At 36.5% G+C, this 19,951-nt stretch overlaps 1 pseudogene; it reads left to right on the top strand.

The window, feature by feature from the left end:
* Positions 1-11,612: 11,612 nt before the first annotated feature.
* LOC136146408 (large ribosomal subunit protein eL8 pseudogene) lies at positions 11,613-18,470 on the top strand (annotated as a pseudogene).
* The last annotated feature ends 1,481 nt before the right edge of the window (positions 18,471-19,951 follow it).

The raw sequence follows: 19,951 nt of genomic DNA, 5'->3' as shown, positions 1-19,951 counted from the left end.
GTGATCAATTTATTTCTAGTTTCAATAAAAACAAATACAAAAATAGTTGAAAGAAATGAGACAACCTTAATTAATGATGAGTTGTACAGTATTCATGAATTTATACTTAAGTATTGATAAGATATGTATACTGTCATAGTGATGTATAATTTCAAAGAAATCCTACTCAAATACACTGTCCTTTTTAAATAACCATTGAGAAACTGATTCTAAAGTTTAAATGGAAATGTAATGGACCTAGAATAGTGCAGATTTATTTGGGAAAGAACAGTATCAAAGGGCAGTTATTTAAAAAAGGGACACATCTTGCCTGCCTTAATCAATTGATGTAAATTATAACTGATAATATGATATCTATGCTGAGAGCAGACATACAGATTAAGGCAACAGAATACGGAATTGGGAAATAGATGACTCCTTCATACCTATATGTCCAATTAATGCCTGAAATGTACAAAAACAATTCAATGAGAGAAAAAAAATATTTTCAACAAACTATTCTGGAATAAGTTGTTCTATATGTGAAAAAGAAACAAAAAGAAAGAAAACTACCTTACATCTTCCAAAGAAGGGCTGTATCCTACTTGAAGAGGAGTTAACAACCATGCCCCTGTTGAAGGAGGTGACATGATGCCCAGGTGTGTCCGTTGATAGCCAAAATAAAAATAGTTCTGAAATAATTTGAGATCTGTGGTTTTTTGGGACTGTGAGATCTGAATATTTGTTACCATCTGACCACACCCACATGACACGAGCAATGCCAGGTGGGAATCATCCATTGGAGAGTTGTCAGGACACAAGACTGTGTGCGTGTGGGCAGTCTCTCAGCTGTGTCCAGCTCTTTGTGACCCCATAGACCACAGACCCCACAGACTGTCCATGGGGTTTCCCAGGCAAGAACACTGGTACAGGTGGCCGGTTTCTACTCCAGGGCATCTTCCCGACCCAGCGATTGGTCCCACGTCTCTGAGTCTCCTGCAAGCAGGTGGATTCTTTGCCACTGAGCCACCTGAAAAGCCCCACAAGACCATGAGAAATTATATATATATATATGCACATATATATGCATGTATATATAATTTTAAGCCAATTGTACATGAGTAACATGACTGGTTACTCAACATAAGATGATTGAAATAGAAGAATCCTCCTCCTACAAGGGCAAAACGAGCAAAAAACAACAGAAGCAACTGCAAAGATCATGTACACAAAATTTTAAACATCCAAGAAGTAACCCAAAATAAAGGAATTCAGGTGGCAACAGAGGGTTAATGACCTCAAGTACTTATGACAATAGATAATCTGAATGAATACATATTATATAATAGAGCTAAGATAGGGGCAGTAAATCAGACTGTCCTTGTATTTTACCTTGGAGATAGTATTATATCCTAATCAAAGCTGAGACTCACATGAATTATGAACAGTAGTGGATATACTTTATAAGGGATGCAAGGTAGATGACTTGAAGTAAAATAATATTTAATAAAACAGTATAATTTATATGTAGAAGCCAGGGTATAACTGAAAGTTTTTGTGCTAATCTAATGAACTTGACTATAATAAGTACTTTCACTAGTAGTTTGTTTTATTTTATAGCAATAAACTATGCTAGAATAACAATTATATATTTAAGTATATTGCCATTAACTTGCACTAGTTTGAATTATAAATTGAAGAGAACATGCTAATTTGAGAATATAGACTCTATTTAGCATAATACATTGTTTCTTGAGAAATGATATTCTGCATATTAGAGAACTAGGTTATAAACAGATAATTAAATGTGAGAATTAATTTTGTTTCATGGGGCTCAATTACCTTATGCGAACAGTGTAAATCATTTAAGCTTTGTTTTTAAATATAGCATGCATATTCAAAAAGCCCATGATTATAATCTATGAATAATAAGCAGATATATTTTTAGTCAAATAACCTACTATACAGAGGAGTGCTAACTTTGCTTACCTTTACAGTGAACTTTCAGTTCCAGGTCAAGCTGTAGCAAAGCATCTGCTGTGGCCATATGTTATCTCAGTAGATTGCCACCAGGTGAAATTCTTTATGAGACACATCCAATTCTAAAAACTATCACAGGAGATGCTATAATACATAAGGCTTTTCCCTGTTTGGCCTCCTGGTCCCAATGGGGGGGATAATTCCACATTTCAGCTAATATTATTTTGGTTCCTGCCATGAAGTTGGAAGATATTTCTTGCAGTATAGAATCTCCCACCAGCATCTGGAAAGTGAGCATAAGATTGAAAGTCAGAGAAAGAATTTTACTCACCATGGGAAAATATTTTTGAGGGCGAGAAAACAGAAGTGTGAAGATGCCAGTATTTTCCTTTTACTATTACTCATGCAGTGCTTAGTCGCATAGTCGTGCCCAGCTCTTTGCGACCCCACGGACTGTAGCTCACCACACACCTCTGTCCATGGGGATTCTCCAGGCAAGAATACTGGAGTTGTTGCCATGCCCTCCTCCAAGGGATCTTCCCAACCCAGGGATCCAACCCAAGTCTTCTGCAGTAGAGACAGATACTTTACCATCTGAGCTTCCACGGAAGCCCAACTGGCCTTCGGTTTCTCACTTTCAGAGACTCCCAAACAAGGATTCGAATTTTCTGTTGTTTTGAGGCACCCATGAACCTCCTTGATTCAGTAGGGTGTTTTCAGTTCCTTAAATTCTTTTTTTTTTCCATTTATTTTTACTAGTTGGAGGCTAATTGCTTTACAATATTGTAGTGGTTTTTGCCATACATTGACATGAATCAGCCATGGATTTACATGTGTTCCCCATCCCGATCCCCCCTCCCGCCTCCCTCTCCACCCGATCCCTCTGGGTCTTCCCAGAAAAAATAGACACAACAAACTAAGCACAACATAAAACTAAGAATTTAAGGAACTGTTATCTAGGGTGAAACAGTTCCTTAAATTCTTAGTTTTATGTTATGCTTAGTTTGTTGTGTCTATTTTTTTTTATTAACATAGATCATTTTATTTGGTTTAAAGCAGAATGAAGTCTCACTTTTTCAATAAACCAAGTATATGAAAATATATTGAGATGATATAAAGTACAGTATTAATATGTTTACCACAACTAATTTTAAAATAAATGCAAGTCTGTACTTTTCATATTTTTCTGAAATATTTTTCATATTTTTTAAACAGCAGTTTGGCAAAGAAAAAGGATGGAGAAGCTGAAGTGTGAAAAACATCAGTGTAGCTAAAAGCACTGTCTCCAAATAGAATATAGTTTAGCATTTTACCTTTAAAATGTGCATAAAAAGCATGCATCTGGACATTAAAGGTCCATTAAATAGCTGATTTTTAAGAATTAAAGCCCTTTCTAATCAGCCACCTGAAAGAAAGTAAGTTTATAATGTTTGTATCAGATTTGGAAGAATGACCTATGGTAGACATTGTCTAAGACACCTCAAGTTTTCCACCTCCTGATATATGTACCCAATGTAATTCCCTCCTCTTGAGTGTAATGAACCTGTGCATGTGGTGGGATGCCTCCCTTGTAATTAGATCAGTCAGTTCACTTCAATTTAAAAGAAAGCTGAAGCATCAGAAAAGATGCTTCTCTGTTGGCCTTGAGAAAGCCAACTGCCATGCTGTGAAAGCCGTGGTCCAGAAGACAATGAGTGGCCTCTTAGAGCTGAGGACCTCCATCCTTTCAAATTATAAGGAAATTAATATTGGCAGTAGATGTTGAGTTTGGACATGAACTTCAAGCCTAAAATTGGATTCTGTTCCCTACCAAAGCCTTGATTCCAGCCTATGGAGATACTGGGGAGTGGTCCCTACTATTTGAACTAGTTTAGTACTTCAAGGCAGGGACTGTTTCACAGTGGTGGGTAGTGGGGTTCAGCTTCCACAACGTCACTTTCATGTAAAGTGGGATGGAGGAGATTCATTGTCAATCTGGAGAAATGTTTCTCCAAACCAATTAAGAGCAAGGATTGGAAAGAGCCCCTGTAGGTCCTTGGAACCCCTTCATTGAGAACTGGGAAGTTGGGAAGGCTGGTTATGTGAGCTGAAGGCACCTAAGGTGCTTAATTTGTAAACAGTCTCTTTTCCAGTGGTCTTGCTGTTTGCAAGTAATAGCACAAGCTAGGAGGGTTTTGGTTTCATTTAGAAGTGTTCATTTACTGGAGTTGAAGATTAAGAAATTTGGTGTTTTTTTTGTTTGTATTTGAGGTGATTCATCTAGAGTCTGAGAGAATTGGTTTGCCATATTCACTAAATCTGGAGTGGGCATGGTTTTCTATTCTCTCCTGACAATTTTTACTGTAAGGGAGTGATCCTGGTTCACTCTATTCATAAATATAAACTTAAGAGATACCTGGGTAAAATAAACATCTGGAGGAAAATCAGAATTTTCTTTAAAAGCAAGTTGAAGTTTGTAGTAGCCGTGAACAGGTTCACCAGATTTTTGTGTGTGTGAGTGTGCAAGTGTAAATTTTATTCCAAACAGGTTTTGAAAAACCTTGAGGAATTGCTCAGTGAAGTCACCCAGTGATTGCCCAAGCCTGATCATACAATAAATCAGTGAACAGGTCTCCCAGTTGTAATTCTAGAGACCTTTCAGGATTTTCCCAATTCATTGATTTTCATCCAATGCTGGGTCAATGCTTCACTGCCTAGCATATGGGCCAGCTTATACAAGTCAGAGAAATCAGGTTGATAAGTTTGGATGACTATTAAATTCCTGAGCAAGTATGTAAGGATCTTTGGTTGCTTTAGGAAAATCTTTGACTATGGCTCACAGATCAGTTTTAGTCCAGGGAATATCAGAAATTAAGAGTTAAACTGCTGGGTCCTCAGAAGACTTAATTTTAAAGGGAGAAGTTCTTATAAATTCAAAGAAAGAAAGTAGAGAGAATTTTCAAGAAAGGAAAAGGGGGATTTTAGGGTATAGAAGAGGCATAGGTGGCATAAAAAGGAAGGAGGAAGGGATCTTCCCAACCCAGGGATTGAACCAGAGTCTCCTGTGTTTCCTGCATTTCAGGTGGGCTCTTTACTGCTCAGCCACCTGGAAAGCCCCGGAATCTGGCCGCTAGGAGCCAAAAGAGAAAGACAGGATGGTGGCAGAGGCTGAGCCTAAGACGAGGAAGTGAAGGAAGAGAAACCTGAGGCTTTGGGAGCCTTTTTATCTTTCTTTAATCATTTGTTTGTATCAGTTAATCTTAAAATCTTATTTTTCATAGAGGCATTTTGAGGATTCTGACAGTGCTTGGAAGCCTCAAAAATATCAGTCACAATCAACATTCCAGTAAGTTCTAGAAATTTTAAGCTATTGCAGTCCAGTTAGTTTTACAGATATTAAATTTGGACATTTCAAAAGTTCCCCATAATGACCACTGACATTCTAAATTGGTTTTGGTCACGTTGGCCCATTTATTTAGAAAGGCACATGAGGAAGGACCACAGTTTTTAATTATAAAATCAAACAGATCCTTGTAGATGAGGGCACTGTCAAAATACTTAGATAAGTGGAATCCCATTTCTGAGAGGATTTTCTCTAGAGTAAAAGTTTTCCAATAGCTCACATAGCTTATAGCTCAAATAGTTTGACACAAACAGCTTGCAAGCTAATCCCAGCCAATTCTAAGGAAACAGCTTGGTCCCAGAAAAGTCAAGCCAGAGGTTTTTCAACCAAATTCCATAGAATAATCCTAATTTCATAGAAATAGGCCAAAGGCCAGACAGCTGGCACAATTTTAGTGAAACAGTCTCTGCTTTAAAAGGAATGGGCCAAAGATATTTTTAGCCAGCTTTGGTTGACAAAGTCTGTTGTCAAATCAGACCGAAGTACTAAACAAGTACCCACATACAGAACAAGGCTTTAACCAAAGACAAAACCTTTTTAAAATAGATCCCAAATCAAGCCTGGAGAGCTTCAAATGCAAAGAGAGTGTGAACTTGAGTCAAGGAGAAAGAGATGTATGCTCAAGTTCCAGGGTCAATGAGAAAAAGAGTGATGATGAGCTTAATTGTAGGTATCACACCTATTTGCTCACCAGCACTGGAACATTTGTGGGTCTTCACTGGTGCCTGTATGGACCACCAAAATATTGACTTGAAACAGAGAGACTACCAGATATTTCTCCAGGAAACATACGTTTATTCAGGATGAGCAGAGAATTGCAAGTATCAGCAAGCCATGTGCAGGACAATGAAAGCAGACCTCTTTTCTAGAGAGGAAAAGGAAACTGGGAGGGCTGGAGTAAACAAAGAACATGGCTTTTTACTGACTGAGTCCTTGCCAGGAAAGAAGAGGGGTCTTTCTTATTCTTGGGCTTTGCTATTGTTGTAGGGTATGAGAACTTCCCCTTCTGGTCTCCTGGTTGAGTCTATTTAATTGAAGTTTCTGTTTATCTTTTTTTTTTTACATTTGGAAGGCATGATATCTGTGTTTTGAGGTTGAAAATGTAGTAACTGGATCACTAACACACATGCGTTATATATTATACTTTATTATTATTATATATATATAATGTGATATACATTAATTTTCTCTGGCAAGATCATAATAATAACAATCTTTCTAAGATATTTAAATCATCTAATACTATGTGAAAGGAAAGAAAAGTGTTAGTCACTTAGTCATGTCTGACTCTTTGCCACCACAAGTTCTGTAGCTCGCCAGGTTCCTCTGTCCCCAGAATTCTCCAGGCAAAAATACTGGAACGGGTAGTCATTTCCTTCTCCAGGGGATCTTCCTAATCTGGGGATCGAACCCAGGTCTCCTGGGTGCATTGATGGAAGATTCTTTACCATCTGAGCCACCAAGGAAACCCATGAGAAATGAATCCCTTCACAGCATCTAGCTATCTAGCTAGCCCTGCTCAAAATGCAACAATTCAAACTGTTAGTCATCTTATGTTTAAGAGGGAAAATATTTGTGTATGATCCAAGTCAGAAGGCAGGAGGGCATCACTTAAAGAGTTTTTCTTGTAAAGCCACAGTGCGTGGATTAGAAACGTCAACTTTACCTCTTACTGCCTGGATATTCCTAAACAAGTCATTTAATCTCTCTGTGCTTCAGAATCTAAATCTATGAAGTGGGGATATTATTGACTTCTGTGTTAATTCTTTGAAGGCTGCATGAATTAAAATATGTAAAAATCTTCGTTTCTCACACATAATAAATTATAATTAGCTTTAGTATGTCAGCAGGACCCAAAGTACAGTATACAAAATTACTACAAATGTTCATTTTTTGGGTTATTTCTAGAAAAATTATACCTAATTTGAAAATAGTTCTTAAAAATGGAAACTAAAAATGAAGGTTTGTGTTTCATGCATGCTTCGCTTCATTTATTTATTGCTTGGCCAGAGGTATAATTTAGTCAAGGTCTTTAAAGAAGATGGTGTTGATTTTTAATTTAAAATTAGCAGCGGATTTGCTTTGTTTGTTCTTTTCAACATTGTAATTCATGTTCTTAATTCCCCCTCAAGTTACTTTATCTGTGTTTTTTTAACTACCCTAATTGGTTTTATCATGTGGTCATATTGACAGTTTGCTTAGTAATTTATAAAATGACCAAACTGAGCTCATGAAAGGAATAATGAATAGTCCATATTACATTCATAATTGTGATTTTCAATAATAGTATAAATTGCATACACAGTTTGTCACTAATTTCACTTTGAAATTAAACAGTTTCTCCAATGATTATTCTGTCTTCTTATTGACAATAACTGGTCTCTTACATGAAAGTCAAATAATGGTTCTATTTTATATCCATATTTTAAAATTTTTATCAAATGCAGACATCAAGTTATGAAATTGGTGATCTTTTTTTTATGAAAATTAGCATTGATTGAACATAATAGCAGAGAAAGTCCATATTGTCCTTGTGGGAGGCAGGATAATGCATTTCCTCACCCCTTAGGGTATCCACATCCGGATCCCAGGATCTTGTGCATATATTCTGTTACATGACAACAGGTAACTAAAGTTGCTTGTGGAAATAAATTTGTTGAGCAGCTGACATTAATATAAGGTTATTCTATATTATTGGGGTGGGCCCAATGTTACCGCCAAAAAGTAGAATTGAAATGCAAAACGGAAACTTAGAATAATGCAGTCTGGGAAGGATTTAGTCTTCCCTTTGAATTTGGAAAAAGGTGGTCTTGATCCAAGGTTTAAAGGAAGCCTCAAGAAGCTAGAAGTTAAAAAGAAACAAATGCTCCCCTAGACTTTCTGGAAAAGAACTCAGTGCTGCCAAGCCCTTGAAGTTGCCAGGGGAAGCCTGTGTCAGACAGACTTCTACAGAGCTGTAAAATATCAAACGTCTTAAGTCACTCTTTGCAGTGTTTGTTATAACATCAGTAGAAAGCCAGTATGGTGCCCATCTTCTGAGGGGGGCTCTCCTGCTGTCTCCAAGTCCGAGCAGATTGGGTGCAAACCGAGCACCTAGGACCGCAGACAACACCTAAACTTCAGACAGTGCATTTGGCAGAAGAGGAATAGTTCCTGAGCGTCTGTGAAAGAAATGATACAAGTGTGGCAACCAGTCTACAGACATGAATGCATGCAGCCATTGATGCCAATTTTATAAAATCCCAAGCCACTTCCTTTGCAGAAAAAAAAAAAAAAACAGTTAGCTTAACATACCACGTGAATCTATTTTATATACTTTGATAGTTTTCACAGTAATTTTACATTTTACTCAAATTGTGATAAATATCATAAAATTTTCTATTTTCTGCTTTACAGCTTAGAGATAGGGTCCCTAGATCCATTGTTCAAAATGCTATATATGTATATATAGATACAGATTTACATATTTAAATGATATGTATATACATATATATATAGTTATACATATAATTCAGCCTTTTGAAGAAAGGAGGGAAATGGAGGCAACATATGGGCTTAGTTTTTAGAAATATATGCCTGTATGCACGTATGTGTTTGCCCTGCTGAATTGAAATGTGCTTTTTCCTTCCATCCTCTCATGAGAACATTCTTGCTTTGCTTGCTAGCATTTGAAGAGGAATGAAAGAATTGGTTCATAAGGTATGAAGGAATAGAAAATTCCTTCCTAAAGTTGTCATGTTATCTTTCTGGCCACCTGGCCCATGTTCTGACACAAAAGAGACCAGTTTAGTTTATTATTTAAAGCTGAATACACCAATTCTTTGAGAGAAGGCTAAAAAACTAAAGGAAGTACTTCACTGCAGACAAGAAATTACTGTGAGCATGACTCTATGTTTCATTAACCGTGAATTATTTTCATTTCAAGTGTCTTTTTATATCAGAGCAGCAGGTTATGTTGAACATGAAACCCCAAAGAGAAACTGTGATATATTTAAGGATTGCTACTTTGCATTATTGTAACTATTTAGAGTTATTTGGTTTCTTTCCAGAATGACAACATGGTACATATTAGAAACAATGACCTAAAATATAGCACACACTTTTTTTTAAAGGTTTACTTTTAATTAAAAAAAAATACTTTTTCATCTATCAGATAAAGCACTGGCTTATGAGTAATTATTTTAATACTTTTCTTTTACCTCTCTTCCGTCCCTTAAAGAAGCACTGTTAACCAACCTCATGATGGATTATTGCTCCCTGCTGCACTAAAATGTGGCATATAACATGGAATTGATAAACTTAAAATTCTTACAAAATGGGGATGATATTAGTAAGTATCAACACATACCATTCTTACCAGGTGAAGGCACTGTTTTAAACATTGTTTAGGTACCGATTCACTAAATTGTCCTAAACAGTAGGAATACTACACTTGCATTTTATGCAAGACAGGTGAAATAAGTTATCAGTCATGTAATGGATCTGGTAAGCATAATAATCTTGCTAACAAAGAAATTTTCTTTTCTGTGCTTTTATCCACAGCTTAGATTGACATTAGTTTGGCTTTTTGGTTGCAAATAACAGAATAAATTCAGGAAAGAAGAGGCACATATACCTACATATACTAGCATAATAACACCTCATGGAACACAAGTGTTGTTGTTATTGTTCTGTTATTAAGTCATATCTGAATCTTTGTGACCTCATGAACTAGAACACCAGACTCTTCTGTCCTCCACTATCTCCTGGAGGCTGCTCAAATTCATGTCCATTGAGTCAGTGTTATTATCTAACCATATCATCCTCTGTCACCCTTTTCTCATTTTGCCTTCAATCTTTCTCATCATCAAAGTCTTTTTCCAGTGAGTTGGCTCCTCCCATCAGGTGGCTGAAGTACTGGAGCTTCAGCTTCAGCATCAGCTCTTCCGATGAATATTCAGGATTGATTTCCTTTAGTATTGAGGGTTTGATCTCGCTGTCCAAGGGACTCGCAAGAGTCTTCTCCAGCATTGCAGTTTGAGAGCATCAGTTCTTTGACTCTCAGCCTTCTTTAGGATTGAACTCTCACATCCATATATGACAACTGGAAAAACCATAGTTTTACTATATAGACTTTTCTCGGCAAAGTGATGTGTCTACTTTTTAATACACTGTCTAGGTTTGTCACAGCTTTCCTTCCAAGGAGCAAGCACCCTTACAAACATAGGAGGTCTTAATAAAGATATTGGAACCATGCAGTAATAAGCACTTAGAATCACATTTCCACCTTTCACTTCTTATGTTTTTCTTTTGCTGCTTTAGTCTTTTTTCTTTCTAGATTAATATTTTCTCTTCCCTTATCTTCAAGGTCAATAAGAAGTTAGCTACCACATAACTCTCATGATCAATGGCTCTTCATTTCATGTCCAGTCCATATGAGGTTTGTCTTAATTATACATTCTTATGCTGAGAAATTAGATTAGCCAAATTTAGCTTAGGTGTCCATATTGTCACGTCAAAACAAATGATAACTGCATCTGAAGTACCTTGAATATAAGAAGTAGAGGAGAGGAAGTTGAGTAGAAACTATCATAATTTTAGTAACTGGAATCTTCCAATGTAAACTAATGCTTTTTTAGTATTTTAATGTGCTAATGTATACACTGTATATTATTAATTCAAACTCATGCAATACTACCAATGAGAGGCTGATGATCTCTTTCTATGCAAATTATATGAGTAGACAAAAGTACATGAAAACTAGAACAGGAAGCTCTTCTTTGAACTCCATTCCAGCAAACACATGCAAAGGTTGTCTACAGAGAAACTCAATAGTAAGACTATTTATATGATTATATTAAATTGATTAACTTGATTGATGTATACTTTTGTAATGGATTTTGGGATAAATATTGCTAAGTGTGAACAATCAATTCATTTAAATCCCATGATTCTTTAGTCTCTATTATTTGGTTATATGAAAGTTCTTGATTTCTTAAAAAAAAATTCCAGTATTACATATATATGATAAAAACAATCAGATATAATCTGAATTTGTGATACTTATGATATAAACTCAGACATAATCTGAATTTATTATCAGACCATTTATGGTACCTACTTCTACACAAGTATTACAAGTATATGAACTGTGTCTTCCTGACAAGATATCATTGGGTGTTTACTATGAAAGAATGAAATTCTGCTAAACAATAAATGTCATGGATTTGGGGGTTTTACACCACACTATAGAAGACTTTCAGTGGTCAAAAATAGTACTAAGCTTATGGGGATGGTAGGGTTCTCTGTGGGGCTCTCTAGTCACTATGTCATGTCTGATTCTGCAAGTCCAGGTACTGTAGCCCACCAGGACCCTATATCCATGGGATTTCCCAGGTAAGAATGCTGGAGTGGATTGCCATTCCCTTCTGCAAGGAATATTCCTGACCCAGGGATCGAACCCACATCTCCTGCTTGGGAGGCATTTCCTGCTTGGCTGGTAGATTCTTTACCACTGAGCCACCTGGAAAAACCCTCTCTGTGGGGTGGAGAGATTAGTTAGATTTCCATACCAGCAGGAGATAAGACCATTGTCATGGGGTGGGTCCCATGTCAGTAGCACACCCTTGATCCCACCAGAAGGAAATGAAAGTTCTTTCTGAGGGAAAGAATGATTGATTTAGGCCCCAGATTTCTGCAGTCACATCTCTCTCTGTCTCTTTCTCTTTCTCTGTTACTCTCACACACACGTACACATTCTCACTCACTCACCATGAATGAGAATCTGTGGGAGCAAAAAGTCACAAAAAATTTAGACTTTCATGGACTCGAATGCTGACATTTTAAGAAATAAATAACAATTGATTATATGAAGAAAAAAATTAGAATTATTAAAGTGAGCCAGCAACAAGTAAATAAGGGGGAAAAAACAGAACTATATGGAGTACATTATTAAAAAAAATAAATAAGTGAAATGAAACAATATATTGTTTCAATGTAAACATGTGATAAAGTATAAAAAGGCCAAGGATGATAAGTTTAAAATCCAGGATTTTCTGGGAAGGGGACCATTAGAGATTTGAAATCCTGAATGAGGGAAGTGTTGGATGGAGAGTGACAGAATTCCTTAGAGTAAGGTTGCAGTTCTTAAATTGCCAGTAGGTTCTCAAGTATTCTGTTATGCTTCAAAGTTTATATGCATGCTGCACATATTTTGTATATATATCTATTTGTTGTTGTTGTTCAGTCCCTCAGTTGTGTCTGACTTTTTACAACTCCATGAACTGCAACAAGCCAGCCTTCCCTGCCCTTCATCATCTCCAGGAGTTGGCTCAAAGTCATGTCCATTGAGTTGAGGATGCCATCCAACCATCTCATCCTCTGTCGTCCCCTTCTCCTCCTGCCCTATATCTTTCCCAGCATCAAGGTCTTTTCCAGTGAGTCAGCTCCTTGCATCAAGTGGCCAAAGTATTGGAGCTTCAGCTTCACCCTCAGTCCCTCCAATGAGTATTCAAGGTTGATTTCCTTTAGGATTTGCTGGTTTGATCTCCTTGCAGTCCAAGGGACTCTCAAGTCATTTTATATACATTTTATACACACACACATATGTATATAATATTTTAAAATAATGAATAAAACTTCCAAAAGAAATTATATAAACTAATATAAAATTAAGTAATATTTTATAAAATAACTTTAAATTTTGTACTTTAGATTACATGGTAACACAAGGTCTAAATTTATATTTCCCAGGGAGCCATATATCCTGATGTCCTGAAAATTTCTCTTCTTTCTCTGTCTTCCACTTCTTTTCCTCTCTGTCCTCCTTCTTTTTGGTGGTAACCCTGAGAAAAGCTTGTGTCTGCACTTACTTCAATTTTAAGTTTAAACAATAAGTATATTCTGCAGTATTTCAGTGGTTACCTTAGAGCTAAATGGTTACCTACATCTGTGATGGCAACAATCAGACTTAATTCAGTAAATGGATTTATTTTATGATTTGTGAGTCACAAATCATTTTACTTTTTAATGGTTTAAGGTTAATGAGAAAAGAATGAAGGTTGAGGGAAAAAAGAAATATTCCTCCTAAGCCAAGGGCATGGGACCTCGTGTATATATACTTACTTTAGAGTAGTTTGAATAGTAAAACCAAAATTGATTCCAGAATGGAATCATCACGTACCTGAAATGAAAGTAAGTATACAGAACTCAAAATATCCTAATTGTGTGACAAAACTTTTTGTACTTTAAGAAGTGATTTGAGGTGAGTGTGGGATGTTTCGAAAGAACAGCATGTATATTATCTGTGGTGAAACAGACCACCAGCCCAGGTGGGATGCATGAGTCAAGTGCTCGGGCCTGGTGGGCTGGGAAGACCCAGAGGAATCGGGTGGAGAGGGAGGTGGGATGGGGGACCGGGATGGGGAATACGTGTAACTCTATGGCTGATTCATATCAATGTATGACAAAACCCACTGAAAAATTAAAAAAAAAAAAAAAAGAAGTGATTTGGTTTCAGCAAAATATTATCTGCTGCATTGCAGTTTTTATCTAATTCCTCAGTATTTAGTGTAATAAATTAGTAATTTTTAGTGTTGTAATTGTATAAATGATGTAATAGTTCCTTGCTAGTTTCGTGTTTGAGTATATTTAGATAACTTTATGACTACATAATTTGTCATCACTGAAACACAGCTTTTTTAAATTAAAACTATGACTAGTTTAATATGGTTGAGATCACCAGATTAAACCTGCAAAAGCTCAGTTAATTTTTAAGACTGGTATTTTACTGTTGACTTGAATTCTCATTTGAAAGTCCAAGGGACTCATAATTATAGAGTAAAAATGCAAAGCTCAAACCCAACTATAACATACCAAAAGCAAATTAAACCAATAATATTATGTAGTAGGCAAGAAGGAAAACATGTTCATCTTCCTACATTGAACATCATGTAACATCACCTTTAAGAGATTTTTCTATGAAAATTTGGAAGATATGTGAACTTCTTATTGGAAAGATATTATAATTAGTTCTGTAAAATATGACTGATATTCCTACACAGCATTCCAGTTCACTGCATTTAGCGTGTTACATTCAAGATATTAATGTTTATTCTTATGTCTTGATGAATGAATGAACAAAGGAAAAAATAAGTGAACAAATTCTTCAGGAATCTATTTTATATCTTCAGCATCACTCTCTTTCAACAGAAGATGTATTCCAGGATCCTAAGTGTCAGAAACTGATTGTTTTTTCTGGTCTATGGCCTGATTCTTTCATGCTTCCTTTAATCTTCTGGTATTTTCTTTCTCAAATGCTTCTTATAAGTGTATCTGGATATAATGAGGATCCAAGATACCTTCTGAAGCTAGTGTCATTTCATTATTGTATGATAAAGGTTTTTTAAGTAGAACAGCTTAAGTTTGACTAATGCGCAGTAGATAGTGACATTCCAAAGACGAATCAGCATTTGAAGAATCTACAAAGAAAATTTAAAATAATTAAAACATGTTGATCTTAGTGTCTTGAATCTTCTCACCTTAAGTATATGAGAAATGACAGGAATCTACAGAAAGTTTAATACACTATGCCTGCATTTGTGAGGCAGGGTGGACTAGGATCTGACTCTCACTGTGGGATTCTTGCAAGAGAAAAAGGACTTAATAACTCTTTGGCTAGTGATGCTATTTTAGGGTCAACCTACATACACTCCCTGGATAAGTCCCAACAATGGATGAATGTCTGTAGGGTTCTCTCTTATCTGATGTGAACTGAGTTGAGAGCAAGTCATCCTTTCCAAGAGTGCCACCTGGAGTCATGGAGGGAACAAAGCGGCAAGGAACTGAAGATGCACATTCCCAGCTCAGGGCAGAGTGGCAAAGGGTCATGGAGAACTGAAGTCAGGGGAGAGACAACTGGACTGCAGCGAATGTCAGAAGTCAGAAAAGAAACTCTTGCAAGATATCCAGGACCTTAGAGTTGAATGGTGGTTAAAGAACTGTTTTTATCTAGAAAAGAGGGAAGGGAAAGAATTGTCTATGAGAGGTTTCAGTAAACAAATAGAAGTCAACTCCCCATTTTTAATCTTAAAGGCATCTGACCTGAAATAGGCTGGTGTTAATATAATTAAGTCATAAAAATATGCTATTAAATAAAGATTCTGAGTGGTGATGGATATCTTGGACTCAACAGTATGATTACTGAATTGTGTGTGTGAAAAACAGTGTGAAGTATCCCTAGAACAAATTTTATCTGAGTGGGCAGGAAAATCCTGACAGTTACCACACTGAGTATATTTTAAAGGAGCAGTGGGTGATAAAAGGAAATTTGCATTTTGGATATGGCAAAAGGAGTTGTTCAACCTCCAGTTTACATAAGAAAATGTAAAATTTTCCTTAAAAAGCAAATTCAGTTCTCTAATACTGTCAAAGTAAGTGGCTGTGTTCTTTGACAAGGTTGCATTTTATTTTATTTTTATTTCCTCTATTTCTTTTGGATTTATTATCCAAATCCTGTCTTGACCAAATCTGGGAGTGAGGGGCAAATATCACTATCCCACAAAGATTCTGTTTCTAAGAATACATATGAAATCTCAACAAACTTTTGTTATATCACAACTTAACTTTTAAACATTTTAACAGTTAAGTTGAAAACTTAATATTATAGCAAAGAACAACAATTTCCTCACTGTCACCTGCCAAATTCTTGTTGGAGATGGTGTAATGCCCTTTTGAAGTAGTATTTAGTGCTCATTTTAAGCTAAGGTAAGGGAGAAGTGTGTGTTTCTTTATTATCTCCTTAATGATGAGTGTCTGAAATTGTCTTCTCTTTAATTTAAGGATTTGGAGATATCTTTCATGGTGAGATGCAGTTTCATTTAAGCAATCTGACAAGTCGAAACTTTATACATCGCTTGCAGAGGAAGCTTGCTGAATACATTTCCAAACAGGTCTACTGCTGTAACTTTCAGATGTTTGTTTTAAATTTCTTCTATATTTTTTCAATTTGCTGTTTTACAGAATCACCCAAGTACTTAGCCAATTAGTACTTCATGCTTCATTTTTATCATGAAAACAAAATCATCTGGATTTTCATCTACATTTCTGCTTTCTTTGCATACCCACTGAATTTAGCATCTTTCCTACAAAAGATATAGCAGAGGACCTTACAATAAGTCTCATGAAAGAAATTCACATATTTTGAAGATATATCAATATCATATTTTATCAGCAGCTACCAACAGTTGGACAACTTCTTGTGTTATATGTTGGCATCAGTTGTTAATGAGCTCTGCTATGTTGGTATTGCTATTTACAAAATAGCATATTTAAGATTTCTATTCTCAAGCAGCCTTTTCACACTGGAATAACAGTTATTACATTTGTGTAAATATAACAATATACTTACAGATTTTTTCCCATGTCATTAGATTTGTTTAGGGCTAAAAAAGAATGAGGAATATAGACTGGTTACCAGTTGGCTTGCAAACAGTATTTTTATTTTGTTGCAATATAATTTTATGAATACATAACTGCAGCATGTAAACAAAACAACATATTATATGCTTTTGATACTTGGAATTATCTTTATAATATTTATCCAATTGTTGTGACAGTAAGCCAATTTTCCATTTTATAAATATTTTTTTCAATCATATTGCCAAGTTGTTAGTTGAGTAACATCCTGAAATATTGCATCAAGCAAGTGATCAGAAACTCAGTTAAGTTAATCATAAATCCATGACACTTTCTACATAAAAAAGCTCTTATCTTGTGTGCTATGAATAGCACAGTTTATTCTATAAGTTGGGTAAGAATTTGTATATCACTGTAGTAATATGAAAAAAAAATTCTGAAAGCACAGGGAACAAAGAACAAATGATACATTGGTGACAGAAAACTTTTGAAGGCAGGGATATTTTAATCTGGTCAAAAAGAATAAGAGTTTTCCAGACTAAAAACTATACATTGATTTTGCCGTTCATCCCTCTAGCCCTCCTTTTTCTTTCTATTTATAAACTGTACCATTGGTTTGAGTTTTTTGAAGTTTTCAGATAACCATGAATAGCTAGAGATTATTCCTTCATGATAGTAGCATGTGTTATGAATATTAGGCCCAGTGCCTCAAAAAGAACATTGAGTATTCTCATTTCTTTTCATGGACTGTTAAAGAATCGACTGTTTAAAATTTTACTAAACATTATTTATATTGTACAATAAAAGTGATAGTCTCTGGTGACTGTCAAATTGTGCCCAAATCCTGGCTCGTTACATATCAGTTGTGTGATTATATGTTATTTTTCTCCTGTTAGCAGTGGAAAATCACGGCATTTACTTGATAAGAGTTGTGAAGGTAGCCCTGGTCCCTGTTGTCATGAAGAATCAGGAAGCCAAGAAGGTGGTATAGACCACCTGTTTGAGGAAAGACCGAAGATTTCTGTCTCTGGAGAAGGACATCCAGCTTAAAAAGGCACTCTACAGATTTATGAAATGGCCAAGATGCACTGAGGTGGAGTACAAAAGGCTATCCTCTGTAAGCAGTTGAAAGTGCCTCCTGCAATGAACCAGTTCATCCATTTAACCAGGCCTTGGATAGCGGAACAGCTACACGGCTGCTTAAGCTGGCCATCAAGTACAGACCAGAAAAAAAGCAAGAGATTGTTAGCCGCACTTGAGAAAAAAGCTGTGGGCAAAGGGGATGTCCCAACTAAGAGGCCATGTGTCCTTCAAGCGGGGGTTCAGACTGTCCCCACCTTGGTAGAGAACAAGAAACCTCAACTGGTAGTCATTGCACAATTGTGGACCCTGTGTCTTAAAGTGGGGGTTCCCTACTGCATTATCAAGGTGAAACCTAGGCTGGGGCATATAGTCCACAGCAAGATTTATACCAGCATCACCTTCACACAAGGTAATTCAGAAGACAAAGGGGTTCTGGCTAAGCAGCTGGAAGCTACAATATCAGGCCCAATTCCACTGACAGATAGGAGAGGTTCCCCATCACTAGGGGAGGCACTGTCCTGGGTCTGAAATTGGTGGCTTCCTTCCCAAGCTGGAAAAGGCAAAGGACAAAGAACTGGCCACCAAACTGGGCCACGTGTATACTATTGAGTTTTTTGTACTTAAATATAAGTTCTCCTTCAGCCAGTGTTGACTGAGGGTAAAAATTAAAAGTAGCATAGTGTATATCCATTAAAATGTATGGCTTACAGCATGTTAAAATAAGCCATTGATTTCTGACTTTTGGGTATGTACTATCTTTGATAGTCAGTTCGCAGGTTCTTCACTTTAGATCAAGAATTATACCCTTCTCCCTATTATCTTTTTCACATAGTCTTTACAAAAGCTAACACTGTGCTTTTCAATATCATTTCAAGAAAGTACTTATTTCTCAACAGTCATTCAGTATAAAGAGACGCAATAGACTCTTGCCTCTAAATCCTGTCTGTATTTTAAAAAAATACTAGAAGCTAGTGTTTCCTTTCAATAAAACCAATGTCACCTTGTTTTTGTACAGAACCATTAAAAGGTCTCTATCAGCATCTTTACCAAAGGTGCGTCCCTGTCCTTGTATTTGTGCTTCAAATACTTTGCTGATTGTGCGTTCACTCAGATGGTATTTTCAGTCCCATTTATAGTAGATCTTTGTCCTTTATACTAAGGTGTAAATCTATTTTGCCCCTAAAAGTAAAGCATCTGGGAAATGTTAATCCCAGACACTCCTTGTCACTGTTCTCTTTCATACTTCCTTAGCATCGTGCATTTAGAAAAGGGAAAACTTGAATCTGTGTGTTGTATGCATGTATATGGGCTTCCCTGGTGTCTCAGTAAAGAATCTGCCTGGAGTGCAGGAGACCCGGGTTCAGGGGTCTGGAAGATCCCCTGGAGAAGGTAACGGCAACCCACTCCAGGATTCTTGCCTGGAGAATCCCATGAACAGAGGATCCTGGTGGGCTATAGTCGGTGGGGTCACAGAGTTGGACCCTATTGAGCGACTAGGCACAGCACCTACATGTGTCAGTGTAGACAAATTAAATTTACAGGTTTCAAGAAATTTATGTTTAATGAGAAGAGACAAAAATACATCCAAGATGTTGATACCATTACATGTCAGCCTGTAGACTGGTGATAAATGCTACCGGGCTATAGGAAGCAGAGAGGACAATAAGTAGTGATGAGAGTAGGTGTTGTTCATTAGAGCTGATAAAGCAGTCCTCTCAGATGAAGTGGCTTTTAAACAAAACCTTGATGAAAGGGAGGGAAGAGCTATGTGAATATTTGAGGTGCCAGCACTCCCGGTAGAGAGAGGAAAGAGCAAGTGCAAAGCCCTGAGGTAGGAGCATGTTTAGGAAAGTGTTCAGAAAATACAAGGAGAATAATACAACTGGAACTGAGTAACTATGAAGATGATGGCAGGTTAAGATGTAATGTCAGCCACGTGGAGAGGTATGAGGCAGTGCTTCTTGGGTGTATTGAATTGAGCACTTCCACTTTTGACAAATGTGTGTGTGTTTATATATATATATAATACATATTGTTGTTGTTTAGTTGTGAAGTAGCATCCAATTCTTTGAAATCGCATATATAGGCTCCTCTGTCCATGCCTTTTCCCATGCAAGAATAGTGGAGTGGGTT

This window comes from Muntiacus reevesi, chromosome 14, assembly GCF_963930625.1.
Source record: "Muntiacus reevesi chromosome 14, mMunRee1.1, whole genome shotgun sequence".
Lineage (NCBI taxonomy): Eukaryota > Metazoa > Chordata > Mammalia > Artiodactyla > Cervidae > Muntiacus > Muntiacus reevesi.
The sequence above is the reverse complement of the archived record's forward strand: the minus strand, read 5'-3'. Positions and strand labels throughout refer to the sequence as shown.